Raw genomic sequence first — 14476 nt, 5'->3', positions numbered from 1 at the left:
TAAGCTGCCACTGCCATGGCGGGAGACGAGCAGCGGGGGCCATTAGACTGTGTTCAAGAAGTGGAACACTCATTTCCTCTGCCAAGCCTCTCACACGAAGAGCGTAAGGCTCTCGCACCGAAGGACGGTTGTGAAAAAAGGCAGACGTGGACAAATCATTGATTGTGGCGTGTGACGGGTGTTCCTTGTTTGCGTTCACTTTGAGAAAATATACAAATGATAAGTAAGATCTCTGTAGATGAAGCGACCACTCGTTTGATTCGACGTAGAGGCTTTCTACGGGGCTCGTGCGAAAAGCACCCGTAGAAAGACGAATACCTAAATGGTGGACAGGGTCCAGCATTTTCAAGGCGCTTGGTGTCGCGGACTGGTAGATTATTGCCCCGTAATCTAGGCGCGTGCGTATGAGGCTCTTATAGAGGTTCATCAGGCACTTCTTGTCACTACCCCACGTAGTGCGTGACAACACTTTGATGATATTCATAGTTTTTATACACTTGTTTTTTATGTACTTGATGTGTGATATGAACGTTAACTTCGTGTCGAAAATGAGGCCAAGGAATTTATGCTCCGTCTTTAGAGACAGACGGTGGCCACCCAATTCAATGTCAGGATCGGGATGAAGGCCTCTCTTTCTAGAGAATAATACGCACGTGCTTTTTTGTGGGTTAAGGCTGAACCCGTTCTCGTCTGCCCACTTGGTTACCTTGTTCAACCCAAGCTGTACCTGCCGCTCACACAATGCAAGGTTGCACGACTTATATCCGATCTGCACGTCATCAACGTATGCGCAATAAAACATATTGCGTGGGATGCATAGATGCAGGGAATTCATTTTTACAATAAAAAGTGTGCAGCTGAGGACACCACCTTGTGGCACCCCAGTTTCTTGAACAAACGGTCGTGAAAGAATGTTTCCCACTCGGACACGGAATGTACGATCCGTAAGGTAACTCTCTATTATGTCCAACATTTTACCTCGTACACCTAAATGGGACAGGTCTCTCAGTATTCCGAACCGCCATGTTGTATCGTAGGCTTTTTCCATGTCCAGGAATACCGAGAGAAAAAATTGCCGATAGACAAATGCTTCACGAATTTGTGCTTCAATCCGTATTAAGTGGTCGGTTGTAGATCGCCCCTCTCGAAATCCGCACTGGTACGGGTCAAGTAACTTGTTTGTTTCGAGGAAATGAATTAGCCTGCAGTTTATCATTTTTTCGAAGAGTTTGCACAGGCAACTCGTTAGCGCGATAGGCCTGTAGCTAGTAACAGCGGTTGGATCCTTTCCCTGTTTCAAAACAGGGATCACTATAGCCTCTTTCCAGGAACTAGGCATCTCGCCGGAAAACCATATGACATTGTAAAGAGAGAGCAGTGTTTCTTGTGTTTCAGAAGGTAGCTGTCTCAACATTTCATATAATACCCGGTCAGAACCTGGGGCGGAATTATTACAGCAGTCTAGCGATGTCTGAAGCTCAGCTAAGGAAAAGGGTTGGTTGTAGGCTTCGTATTTTGTGCATTTGCGTTCTAATTTCTGTTTTTCTATTCTCGTGCTGTACCTCTGGAAAGCCTCGGAGTATTGCGACGAGCTGGACACCTGTTCGAAGTGTGCGCCTAGGAAGTTCGCCTGGTCTTCCAAGCTGTCGCCTTGTGTATTTACTAGAGGGAGTGAATGTGTTGGTCGTCCTGCTACCCTACTAACCCTGTTCCAGACTTTAGCCTCCTGTGTATATGAGTTGATGCCCGATAAAAACTTAACCCAGCTCTCCCTTCTTGCCTGTCGGCGCGTTCTCCTGCCTTGTGACTTTACGTTCTTAAAATTTGTAAGATTTTCCGCTGTCGGCGAGTCCCGAAGTAACCTCCACGCTTTGTTTTGCCTTTTTCGCGCATTTCGACATTCGGTGTTCCACCATGGGACACGTCGTTTGCCAGACAGTCCACTTGTTTGAGGGATGCATTTGGTGGCAGCGTTAATCAAAAAAGCTGTAAAGTAGTCTACGGCTGCATCTATGCTTAAATCACACATCTCCGACCAACTTAAAAGTGTAATTTTCTTAAACTGTTCCCAATCGGCCCTTTCAATCTGCCATTTAGGAATCTGTGGATGAAAGTCATTTCCTGTTGGTGCGCTTAGAACTATAGGAAAATGGTCGCTTCCGTAAGGATTCCCGATAACATTCCAATTAAGAAGGGGAAGAAGCGATGGAGATGCAATGCTGAGGTCTATGGACGAGTAGGATTTGTTCGCTAGGCTATAATATGTTGGCTCTTTCCGATTCAATAGACACGCACCGGAAGAGAAAAGGAATTGTTCGATCAGACGACCTCGTGCATCGCAGCGAGAATCACCCCACAGACTGCTATGTGCATTAAAGTCCCCAAGGACGAGATATGGTTCTGGGAGTTCATCTATTAAAGATTGAAATTGATGTTTTTGCAGTTCGTACTGTGGGGGTATGTAAAGAGAGCAAATGGTGACGAGTTTGTTCATAAGAACCGCTCGAACAGCCACTGCCTCAAGGGACGTTTGGAGAGGTAAGTGTGTACATGCTATTCCTTGACTAACTACGACGGCTACACCACCGGATGACGCCATGGCATCATCCCGGTCCTTACGGAAAATGATGTAACTGCGTAGAAAGTTCGTGTGTTTGGATTTTAAGTGTGTTTCTTGTACACACAGCACTTTTGGTGAATGTTTGTGTAAAAGTTCTTGGATATCGTCGAGGTTTCTGAGCAGTCCTCTGACGTTCCATTGTATAATTTGTGTTTCCATTATGGAGGTAGTGTAGTGCTGTGTGTACGAAAAGGAAGTGGCTGTTGTTTAATCGGAAAGTTAGAACTCAAGTAGTAGGGCCGTCGTTGGGCCCTGTTATCGGCTTTTTAGTTTTCTTGGCGCGCTCCAGGGAGCTACGCCTCTCTTTCGGTACCAGGGGTACCGGAGTTGTGTCCATTGCCTCGTGTGAGGCACTGGACGCCCGCGTACGCGAGCTGCTGGTTTGTTTTTCCGACCTCGCCTGGCGAGGCGTGGTCGTGAGACCCGACGTTCCTGGAGTAGCCGGCATCTCTGGCTTAGTTGGTGGAGCAGACTTAACTGCTGCCACCGTGGGGGCAGCCGCCACGGTCGGTGGCTCACTTTGCGTGAGCTGGGACAGTAGCGGTGGCCGACGCGACGCTGCCCCCTGACGCGTTGCATCAGCATAGCTTGGGCCGTGAAAGACCGAACACCTTCTGCGTGCTTCTTTGAAAGATATGTTCTCTCGGACCTTCAGTGCTATGATATCTTTTTCTTTTTTCCAATTTGGACAAGAGCGTGAGTACGCAGCGTGGTCGCCGTCGCAGTTCACGCAGTGTGGTGTGTCATTGCAGGTGTCCGAGGCATGGCCTTCAACACCACATTTTGCGCATGTAGGTCGACCACGGCAGCTCTGCGAGCCATGGCCAAATCTTTGACACTGAAAGCATCGGCGAGGGTTGGGGATGTAAGGTCTTACAGGTGTCTTTGTGTAGCCAGTTTCTATAGTCTGCGGTAGTTCGCTTGTGGAAAAGGTAAGGATCAGGTGTTTGGTGGGGATTTCCTGGTTATTTCGTCGGATGATGATTCGCTTTACATTTGTGACATTTTGTTCCTTCCATCCTTCCAGTAGTTCAGCCTCGGTGAGGTCAAGCAGATCAGTGTCGGATACAACTCCACGTGCTGAATTCATGGATCTATGAGGTGTTACAGTGATTGGAATGTCGCCAAAGGTTACGAGGTTGTGTAATTTCTCAAATTGTGCCTTGTCACGGAGTTCTAGGAGGAGGTCTCCACTTGCCATTTTTGTAACTTTATAGCCAGCACCTAAGGTGGCTGTCAGTGATCTTGATACTATGAAAGGGGACACGGTTCTTGCTGTTTTGTCGGTCTTCTCGCTGTGTACCACATGATAGTGTGGGAATACTTCTATGGGTCGGCTAAGGAAAGTCAGGTCTTCGGTGCGTACGCGCTTTGAAGCGGCACGATCACTAATGAGGGGAAATGCTCTATGCATACTAATGGAATTGGATTCGGCAGCGATGGCGGCCACCCACCACGGAGCCCAACATGGGGACGCTACAAGATTCATTGAATCGAAAACATGCAGACGCCAGCCGTACACCGCTACTATAACCAAATGCGCATAGACCGAGGTTGGCTATTTGCACAAGGTTAACCCAGGCCGCCTACGAAAACAGGGAAGTAACTGAAGGGAGTAGGAGACAGGACAGAGAGGAAAGAAACTAGGAAAGAAAAAGATCAGAGGGAGGGATAGGAAAAGGCGACCGCCGATTTCCCCTGGGTGGGTCAGCCCAGGGGTGCCGTCTACGTGAAGCAAGGGCCAAAGGGGTGTGTTGTCTCAGCCGGGGGGCCTTAAAGGTCCAAGCACCCGGCGTCGGCTCAACCCCCAGGATCCCCTTTTCCTCGGACACGGCACAGCCACGCACGGCTAGGCGTGGGAGGGGGTCGAAACCCCCCCGTTAGCTCGGGTCCGTGGTGTCGCTACACACCAAACGCCTGCTTCCACAGACGCCCCTGCGGGGAATTAAACATGACTAGACTATGATCAGAAAATGACACGTCTTTAACATCGTAACTTTGGCATAGCGGTACAAACTTTAATGGGCTGTAAGCTCGATCTAAGCGAGCATAACTTTCACCTTGATAGTGCGTGTAGGCTGGTGTTCTTCCTGTCGAAACGAGACAACCGACATCTTCCAATTCGTATTGGTTCACCGTTTCAGCTAGTAGCTGTGCGCTAACATCTTTGCGTTTCTGGCTTATTGCGCGGTATTCTGGCCTCAAAACGCAATTAAAATCACCCATCATAATTACATATCGTTCGCGTTTTCAGAATTCTTCCAACGGTTCAAGAAAGACTCTGCGGTTAGCTTCATTATTTTTGGGCATACGCGTGCACAATTCACGCCACTTTAAACCAGAGTGTCAAGACGTTTATTAACGGGCACTCAGCGACGGCGCACGGCAGCGACAGTCAAAGCGGGGTGACCCTCTGCACGAGGGGCGTGCTCTCAGAGAAGAGAACGACCCACTGGAAGGCGCTCGAGAGGACGACCCATTACTGAGTCGGAACTAGAGCACTGCACGGGCTCGGGCCTACCCGAAAACCCGAACCCGGCCCGGCCCGTGGGCCGGGCCGGGCCGGGTAAAGTAGTTTTCACGGCGGGCCCGGGCCGGACTCGGGCCTGGAGCTCCGGGCTTAGGGCCGGGCCCGGGTTTGAGGTGGCGGGCTCGGGTCGGGCCGGGCTTAGACTTTGCTCAGTTCTTCAAGAGACACTAAAGTGAAGCACCGAATCGGTTTAGGCTGATAAAGTGTACTCTGAGAACTCGAATGTCATTAATTTCATCATTATAAGTTTATTTATAGCGGAAAAAATCTACGTCAAAGCTCCATTTTTAAATTTCGCTCCGAAATCTCTACGCGGCCCGTCACTGATTTCAAAGTGTATTAGTCGTATTTTGGCGACATTCGCTCAACAAAATTTTCTGAAATTTAGTATGTTGATGTATATATGACCCCCTCTGACGTCAATGTACTTCATTTTTACCGATTAGGAACTACGTAGGCCCCCGTAGACGCCGTCGGAATCTATGGCGTCACGGCGCTTGCTGCGCGATTTTCAAGGTGGCGTCACTACTCACATTATCTATTTGCTCGTTTTCTCGCTTACAAAGAGAGTTGTCGCGGCGAGCGTGACTTTGGAATTTTAAAAGGGTAATTTTCTGATAATACACCAATCGTTTTTCTCTTTAGTGCCCCTTTAAGTTTATTGCACATACGCTGTGCATGCACGTATGTTCCACATTTTATCTCGAAAAACAAAAAACGTTTTTTTTTTATCTGGGGCAGGCTATTTGAAAAAGTTTTCTGAGGGTCAAGTAATGATATACTATTGCTTCTTTCATATGGGGCTACCTGATTTATCTGAAATGGGCGAGCTAAAAGTAAATAGACGAGGCGCTTATATTTTTAACATCTCTCTATTCTGTGCTTTATTAGGTGCATTCGCTCTTATTTTATATCTCAAATGTTATTTTGTAATCGCAGTAATAAAGGTAATATAATAAATTTATACCTGTAACTTTTCATCGCAAGACCGGTCACAGAGCTCCAAAGCGGAGAAACGTACTTGAAAGTCCCAGCCCTTCACTAAAACGCAAGGACTGCGCGGGGTATTGTTACATAGAATCCCTATAAAGACCCATTCTTTTTTCCTTCACGGCTCCCAGTGGTCATGTGATGCGAGATAGATATGCGCAGCCTGCTTTGTGTGCCCTCATTGTTAACGTCTGAGCTTTCGTTTTGTTACGCTATATCAGGGTTCTCGAAGTCACCTCAGCTAATGGGCCACATTCACGAAAATTTACTCCCGCCAGGGCCAAGACAGTGACGAAGGTAGGAGCGGGGATCGGGGGGACAGAATGTGTCCTCACGTTGCCATTTGAAAGATCACCTTTCCCATATCTCACATATGGGTCATTTCTGAACGGGATTTGGCTGCTGGATTCCAACATATAGATACCTATCTCCAAATGGACTAAAATCTGGCCGCCGACTTTGGAATATAGTTTTGTTTCACGGTTATGTATCAACAACTGATGACCGCAGGGGGTACCTCACGAAAAAGAAAAATTCTTTAGACCTGTCATGCCTGTGTAGCTCCGGAACGTACATATAAAGAAAATAAAAAAAATGAACGAAGACAGTAGCGAGAGATCAGCGGGCCGCATGCAGCCCGAGAGAGCTACATGAGCTGCCGCAACAGAGTTGGAATGTGCAGGATTGGCATAGGTGATGTACCGGGTGATGTCGCCCTTACGTCGAACCACATTCATCCAATGACTAAGCGTCGAGAAGCTTATTCGCCCCTTTATAACCAATCTCGAACGAACCCCGAAAATAGACCGAAATCGCTTCGTCCATCTCCAGCCAGTCCTACCCGCGTAGCCCAACGGCCACCTTCTGCCGGTACAACATCGTTAGGAAGGAATACACCCATTAGAACATGAAAAAAAGGACAGCACAGTGCAAACCGTGCATAACATACACTGCTGAGAACTGGAAGAAGCCCTCAAGGAGGAGTTTTAAACATAATATTGAATATTGAAGAGTGGCACGTTGTTCGGGAACGAGAGAAATGAAGGGATGTGGTGTACAGCTACTATATTCATTCTGCAGAGGTCCACAAATATATCCTAAATTTGTCCAGTGGTGGAAGGTAAGAACGGCTGCTGACACCTTCACAATCCGCAAGACAGATGTGCGCCCCTGCGGCTAGCGCAAGCAGCGCAAGAAACTTTAGCGCGGCTGGATATGTGATGCAACAGCGCATGACGTGCTTCAAGCCGGAATCTCTTCATAATTTAATTTTTAAGAGAATAACATGTAAAGAAATAAACAATAAACTATTCCACAAAAAAAAACTGTACTAGCAGTGGTGTGATTACGAAAAGTATGCTTTGACAAAAAGTTTTTTTTCTCCCGTTGGGCTGCTTATATACGTATTACTAAAAGTACAAGTGGAGCACGCGGTCCGTTATAATTTTTATCTAAGATAGTGTATTTACAACGAAGGTAAAAAATATGGCTTTTTTCGTCTATTCCTCTTGCTGTTGCAAGGCGCTACTATGCTGAAGACAGGCGCCACTTCTCCAGAAGAGTGCACGATTCACTTTTTCGTTAGAGCATGCTTTAAATTTCAACAGAGCGTGCAATAAAAACAAATATTGCGCTCCCTATTAAAACTGAGCTCGTTCTGTCAATCACTTTCTGTGAATATCTACTGCAAAACGTTCTTGATGATCTTAATTGTATTTGCAGAAAAAATAGGCGCCCGACCGAACGTTCATCGTACCCCCGCTCAGCTACATGTTTCCACTGTGAGCCGCATTTTACAAGGAATTACCGTAGCCTAAAGTATAATTGTTAGCGAAACATGCACAAACAAAGAGTAGAGATTTGTCTCTTAATCGTCTTGATGTCCATTCCATGTACGGGCAACACCACCTAGATTATTCGCTCGGGCCCCTGTCGGGCCCGATCTGCGGTCGGGTCGGGCCGGGCCGGGTAAGCGAAAGATTTTCTCGGGTTCGGGCCGGGCCCGGGCCTCGTTTTGAGTCACCGGGCCGGGTACGGGCGGGTAGACTTGAACGAGTTCCGGGCCCGGGCCGGGCCCGGGCTGATAAACACGGCCCGTGCAGTGCTCTAGTCGGAACGCGTCGCTACAATTACCCCGGCTACGAAAAGGGAGCCGCCTGGCGACCTAGCAACTTGTCACTATGAGCGGGTCATGGTAGGGCTTCAGGCGCGCCACGTTGACAATGTCGCGCCCTCGACGGCGCATGTCCGAAGATGGATCGATGGGTTCGATCACGTAGTTCACCGGGGATGTGCGTTCGACGACACGGTAGGGACCTTCGTATTTGGGCAGTAGTTTGGAAGAGAGGCCAGGTGCAGTGGTAGGGACCGAGAGCCATACGAGCGCTCCAGGAAGGAACGTGGGCGCAGAACTGGTGGTGTCACCGCGAATGCTTTTCTGCTGCTCTTGGCTATGCGTAGTAAAGGTCTTGGAGAGCTCGCGACACTTTTCAGCAAGTCTGGCTGTGGTAGAAATAGGCGCACATTCAGATCGATCCGGCTTGTAGGGAAGGACTGTGTCGATGGTGTGCGACGGGTGCCTGCCATACAATAAGAAAAATGGTGAGAAACCAGTAGTGCTCTGAGGAGCGGTATTGTAGGCGTACGTGACGAAGGGCAGAATGACATCCCAATTCGTGTGGTCGGCGGCGACGTACATCGAGAGCATGTCGCCTAGCGTGCGGTTGAAGCGTTCGGTGAGGCCATTCGTCTGCGGGTGGTAAGCAGTAGTTTTGCGGTGAACAACGTTGCACTCTTTGAGAATGGCTTCGACGACTTCCGACAAGAAGACACGGCCTCGTTCACTGAGCAGCTCCTGGGGTGGACCGTGACGCAGCATGAATCGGTGGAGCAGGAAGGAGGCCACATCGCTCGCTGTGGCCGCAGGGAGGGCAGCAGCTTCAGCGTATCGCGTGAGGTGGTCTACAGCGACGATGGCCCAGCGGTTACCAGCGGACGTGAAGGGAAGTGGCCCATATAAATCGATGCCAACGCGCCCAAACGGTCGGTCAGGGCAAGGTAGAGGTTGCAGACCTGCCGGCGACAGGTGCGTTGAAGTTTTGCGGCGCTGACAATCGATGCAGGAGCGAACAAACTTCTCCACGTAGCGGTACATCCCTCGCCAAAAGTAACGTTGGCGAATGCGGACCGTAGCTGTTTAAAGGGCACAGCACTCTCCACCAAATTGTCAAGACGTTTATTAACGGGCACTCAGCGACGGCGCACGGCAGCGACAGTCAAAGCGGGGTGACCCTCTGCACGAGGGGCGTGCTCTCAGAGAAGAGAACGACCCACTGGATGGCGCTCGAGAGGACGACCCATTACTGAGTCGGAACGCGTCGCTACAAGAGAAAGAAAAATCAAGTACGACAAAACGACCAGCTGAACATACAGTGACTTGTTCTTCCACGATACCTATACCGTTTCGAATGAACAACGCACAGCCTCATGAAGTGCCAACATGACAAACACATACGTTGAAGAACGATCTAAATGGCTGCACTGTGCTGTCCGTCTGCTCCTGGCCCTCCACCTTCGTTTCTTGCAGGACAACGATATCTAAATAATTTTCTTGGACACTTTTGCTTACATGGTATTGGCGTCGCCTGCTTGCGAAGCCGCGAACATTTCAAGTACCCACACGAAGGGGCTTCTTAAGGTTCAAAGGCATGGTAAAGTTTGATCAGGCGGACCGCATGGAGCTTACCTTGGGAGAATCGTTCCGGGCATGGTCGATACGGTGCTGCTATGGCCATGATTTGGTTTATTCAGCAGTTTCCAGAGATTCCGCTGTCGCTGCATACGCACGTAACATGATGCCATGGTAGACGTCGCGAAGTGCCCATTCGAGGCTACACTGAAGCAAGTAGAAACCACCCTCGCTGTTACGAGGGCTTCGCACCCTCATTGTTTCGATCATGAGGGATGGTTGGCTTAGCTAGAAAGCGCAAACGTCTGGTAGTGACCGCCTTGGGGGGCGGTTCGTCTCCGTTTCCTGCTGAAACCTTGCGGGTTTCGTCGCCGGCTGCTTCGAACGGTCTGTTGGCAGAAGCGGCAGTCACTTCCATCGCGCGCTCTTCCGCTGGCGGTTTCGGAATTAGTGCTTCCTCGTCTATAGTGGCTGTTGCTGTCTTCTGCGTTTCGCCTTTGGAAGGGTCTTGGCTTATTCGTGACGTGCTGTCCTTCCATCCTTCCATGCATCTGTCCGGGCGACTTCCGAAGTTGTCTTTTTCGGGCCTGCCTGGTTGTGCTCATTCCTAGCGGCTTCCTCTGCGTCAGCTTCATACATGATAAGCTCTGCCTCGGTGCCGTTTCGATTTACTCGTGATGCTGTTGTAGGTCATTACGCATTCCTCGTCAGTGTGGCCGAAGCGCTTGCACTGCAAACAACGGGGTACACGGCAGTCACGTCGAATGTGCCCGGTGCTGTTGCAATGGAAGTATGACGGTGGGCGGTTCAGCGCAACAGCAAGCGCGAGTTCAGTCCCCACACGTAGCTGGTGAGGAATGTCGTCGACGGTGATGCCAGCCTTCAGTTTTAAGACCACAAGTCGGGTCGTTGACGCTCGGTCTGTGATGCCGCGTACGCGCCACCTTTCCCTCGTTATTTCAGTAACATTTCCGTATGGCGCCAAGGCGGCACAAATGTCTGCCTCGTTGACCCCGTAAAGAAGCCAGTGCAGCTTCATACGTATTCCTTGGTCGTTCGGGTTCACGACAATGCATTGGCGGTGCTTGACTTGAATGTCGCCTCCTTCCAACATTTTCTTCATTGCTCCCGCGTTATTGAATGTCACAGCCGAAACGTGATTCATATGATACGACCCCACAGCGATAACGTCGGGAAGCGCACCGAGCGGCCCACGCGGGTCGCGGTAACTGGTCTATTGCTTCAGCCGACCAGGACTAACAAGTTATATTGCCTCAACTTCCAGTAAGTCAGGTCCTCAACGATACCATCTTCCTTCATGCGGATTTACGAACGCGGCGATACCGCGTCGAGCATTTTCGCGACGCTTTGGACGAACTAAGCCACGGCGCCGACTGAGGTACTCCTTTTCAAATGTAACATCACTCGGAGTAATGTGCTGTGAGCGACATAAAAAAAGAGCAAGCCAGATGTCGCAAGACACCGGTGAGATTCGAACTCACGATCTCCTGTTTACTAGACAGGCGCTTTAACCAACTAAGCCACGGCGCCAAATTTTTTTTTATTGCCTGGCTTGGACATTGTACAGAGCAATCATTGCACACACATAATACAATAAAAAAAGAACAAGCATTGCCATCAGTCCCATTTGGACTGATGTTGTCCTCTTAAAAATACTTAACGGTGGCCAGAGGTTCAAACCTTGACAACCATTCTGGCTCGATCTCCTGTATTTTGTTACACTCAATGAATGCAGACATGCTTTGCCTGAAATAAATTACTGCTGGCTTTGCATCCGGGTCGAAGTGGTATCCGGCCATTCGCGCACGCCATATACAGTGGAGACCGGTCAACATCACTACATCAAATGGGACCCCCTCATCATTCGTTACTGCGAGATACCTTATCCTGTGTGGATCCAGTGGAAAATCTTTCTTTATTGTCCTCTGCAAAATGTCCCAAAAATGTACCCCTTCCCAACAATGCAAAAAAACATGGTCTATTGTTTCTGGTTTCTTACATATCAAGCAGTGTGACCCCCATGGTGTAAAAAAGCCCCGTTCCTCTGTGAAAGTCCTTACTGATAGTGTTCCTGTGTTTAACTTAAAGAAAAATGTTTTCACCCCTGTAGGTACCTGCATGTTTCTCACCCGCTTCAGTACATTTTGTCCCGGTCTTCCACTGTATATGGCCCTGTACAATGGTACTGGCAAAACCATATCACATACATCTATGTACAATTCTTTTCTTCTAACACTTCCTAGATAATCCAACGAAAAGCTAACAGATAAAAAACGTACACTGTCTACCAACGTCACGGGCCGGCTATCCGTAGTGACAACAAGTTCTGCAGGCACTGCCTAACCTGAGCTGGCATACCGTACGCAAAAACGGATCCCTGACGTCACGGAAAAACAAAAATCTATTTACTAATTGTCTCACAAATAGGTGCGCCAAACCGAGACCCCTGTCCTTCACGCGCCTGAACAAATTGGTCCGTCTGCACCTTTCCCATTCAGAGCCCCATATAAAAACTGCGAACACTCTGTGCAGCCTTTGCACGTTGATCCTTGAACAATGTAGCACCTGCATTACGTACCACAGTTTAGTGATAAAAAACATGTTGCACACAGTAGCCCTAGCAAAAACAGACAGGTTCATGCCTTTCCACCTGTCTGCTTTTTCCTTCGTCTCTTTTGTTGGACGCGACCAATACTCCTCGCTGCCGTTATAACATTCAAGGGGAACACCGAGGTACCTCGTCGGTGTTTCCGTCCAGTGCACATTCGCAAAATGGTCCGGCTTTGAAGGCCACCTTCCATGCCAAAGCCCAAGAGATTTCCCCCAGTTTACGCGGCTCCCTGTGACGCTACAAAAATGTTTCACAACACTTATCGTTTCCTCTACACTTTCTTTGTTCGTACAACACGCCGCAATGTCATCTGCATATGCCAGCAGCTTAACTTCCACTGCCGCCAAGCTGAAGCCACGTATTTTTTTTGTTTTCAGTTATCGCTAAGCACATCGCTTCGATGTAAATACAAAACAGAAGTGGACTGAGGGGGCAGCCTTGACGCACAGAACGCATTACGTGAATGGGGGCCCCCAAAGACTCATTAACAATTAAACGTGTTGTGCAGTTCTGGTACGCCAACGTCACTCCCTCCTAGATGATGGAACCAACATTAATATGATCTAAGATGACAAACAAAATATCATGCGCAACACAATCAAAAGCTTTCTCCAGGTCTATCTGGAGCACAGCAACGCCAAGTAACTCCTCGTCACAACACTCTAGCACACACCGCATCTTGTGAATGTTTGAGCTAATAGTTCTGCCTTTGATTCCACAAGTTTGGTGCTCTCCAACAATTTCTTTAATGACACCTTGAAGTCGCGCTGCCAGAACCTTCATAAAAATCTTGTAATCAACATTGGTCAGCGATATGGGCCTATACCATGTCACCAGTTTAAGTTTTTCCCCTTCGTCCGTTTTAGGAATTAATATCGTATGCGCTTTGCTAAAGGAGGGCGGCAAAGTTTTCCGTTCGTACGCCTCATTGAACAGCTCAGCTAACCCCGGGGACAGTTCTGTTCTAAAAGTCTTATACCACGCAGCGGTTAATCCATCGGGTCCCGGTGACTTTCCGGGGTTCAGATGACCAATCGCGCGTTCCACTTCGCCTTCCGTTATTTTGCCTTCTAAAAGCTTTCTTGTGTCGTCACTAAGCCGCGGCATGCGCTTAAGGAACTCTTCTTTAAAACCCTGTACATTCGCTTTTCGAACTGCAAATAGTGACTGATAATACGCAAAAAAGGCCCGTTCGACGGTTTCGTTGTCGCTCGCGAGAGTCCCGTTGCAATAGACCTTATCGATATGGTTTCGGCGTCCTTGCGCTTTTTCGAGACCAAGTGGGCGTCTCACCCGCGGCAAGATCATTTGCTCGAGCGCGAACCCAAGCGCCTTGATAACGCTCTCTGTCATGCAGTTCTAATTTTTCCTTAACACTGCGCACCTCGTCTTTACAAGTCCCAGGCTCCCGACTTTCTAGGGCTATCAGCTGCTGCAGTGTTTTCTTCAGACTTCTTTCTTTTTTTTGCGCTTCGAATTTTAGCGTGCTCGATCTGTCTATCGCTTTCATTTTCACCTTTTGCTTTAAATACTCCCCTTTCTCTGCTACAGTTTCCGTTTTTTCCATAAGCACTTCATTAATGGTCTCGTGCACTGCTTCTAAAAATGGTTCATCTTTTAATAACAGTGCGTTCAGTTTCCATAAATCCCAGTTAAAAGCCTTACTCTGTTTCCTCATACCTAAGCGCCATAAAACCAAGCAATCATCCGAGAAAGACACTGGCACAACCGTGTAACCGCGACACAATGGTATAATGTCTAGCGATAAGTACATGCGGTCTAACCGCGCATGGCTAGTGCCTTGAAATCTCGTGTACATCACTTCGCGGTCCGCTTCAACACATTCGTACACATCGTCCAGGTCATTCTCGCTAATTAACTTATACAACACGTCACCACTTTTGTCGCGAATGCCCATATTGTTAACTCTATCCTGTGCACTTAAAACACAATTGAAGTCCCCTAACAACACAACCCGCTTATCACAATTCGTCCACTGAAAAAGATTTGAAAAAA

At 48.6% G+C, this 14476-nt stretch overlaps 1 non-coding gene across 1 annotated transcript; it reads right to left on the bottom strand.

Moving 5' to 3' along the window:
* Positions 1–11305: 11305 nt before the first annotated feature.
* On the bottom strand, positions 11306–11379 carry Trnat-agu (transfer RNA threonine (anticodon AGU)). Its single transcript has one exon. It is a non-coding gene; the product is annotated as a tRNA-Thr (tRNA).
* Positions 11380–14476: the final 3097 nt, after the last annotated feature.

Source organism: Rhipicephalus sanguineus, chromosome 6, assembly GCF_013339695.2.
Source record: "Rhipicephalus sanguineus isolate Rsan-2018 chromosome 6, BIME_Rsan_1.4, whole genome shotgun sequence".
Classification (NCBI taxonomy): Eukaryota; Metazoa; Arthropoda; class Arachnida; order Ixodida; family Ixodidae; genus Rhipicephalus; species Rhipicephalus sanguineus.
Note: the sequence above shows the minus strand (reverse complement) of the source record. Positions and strands in the feature narration are given on the sequence as shown.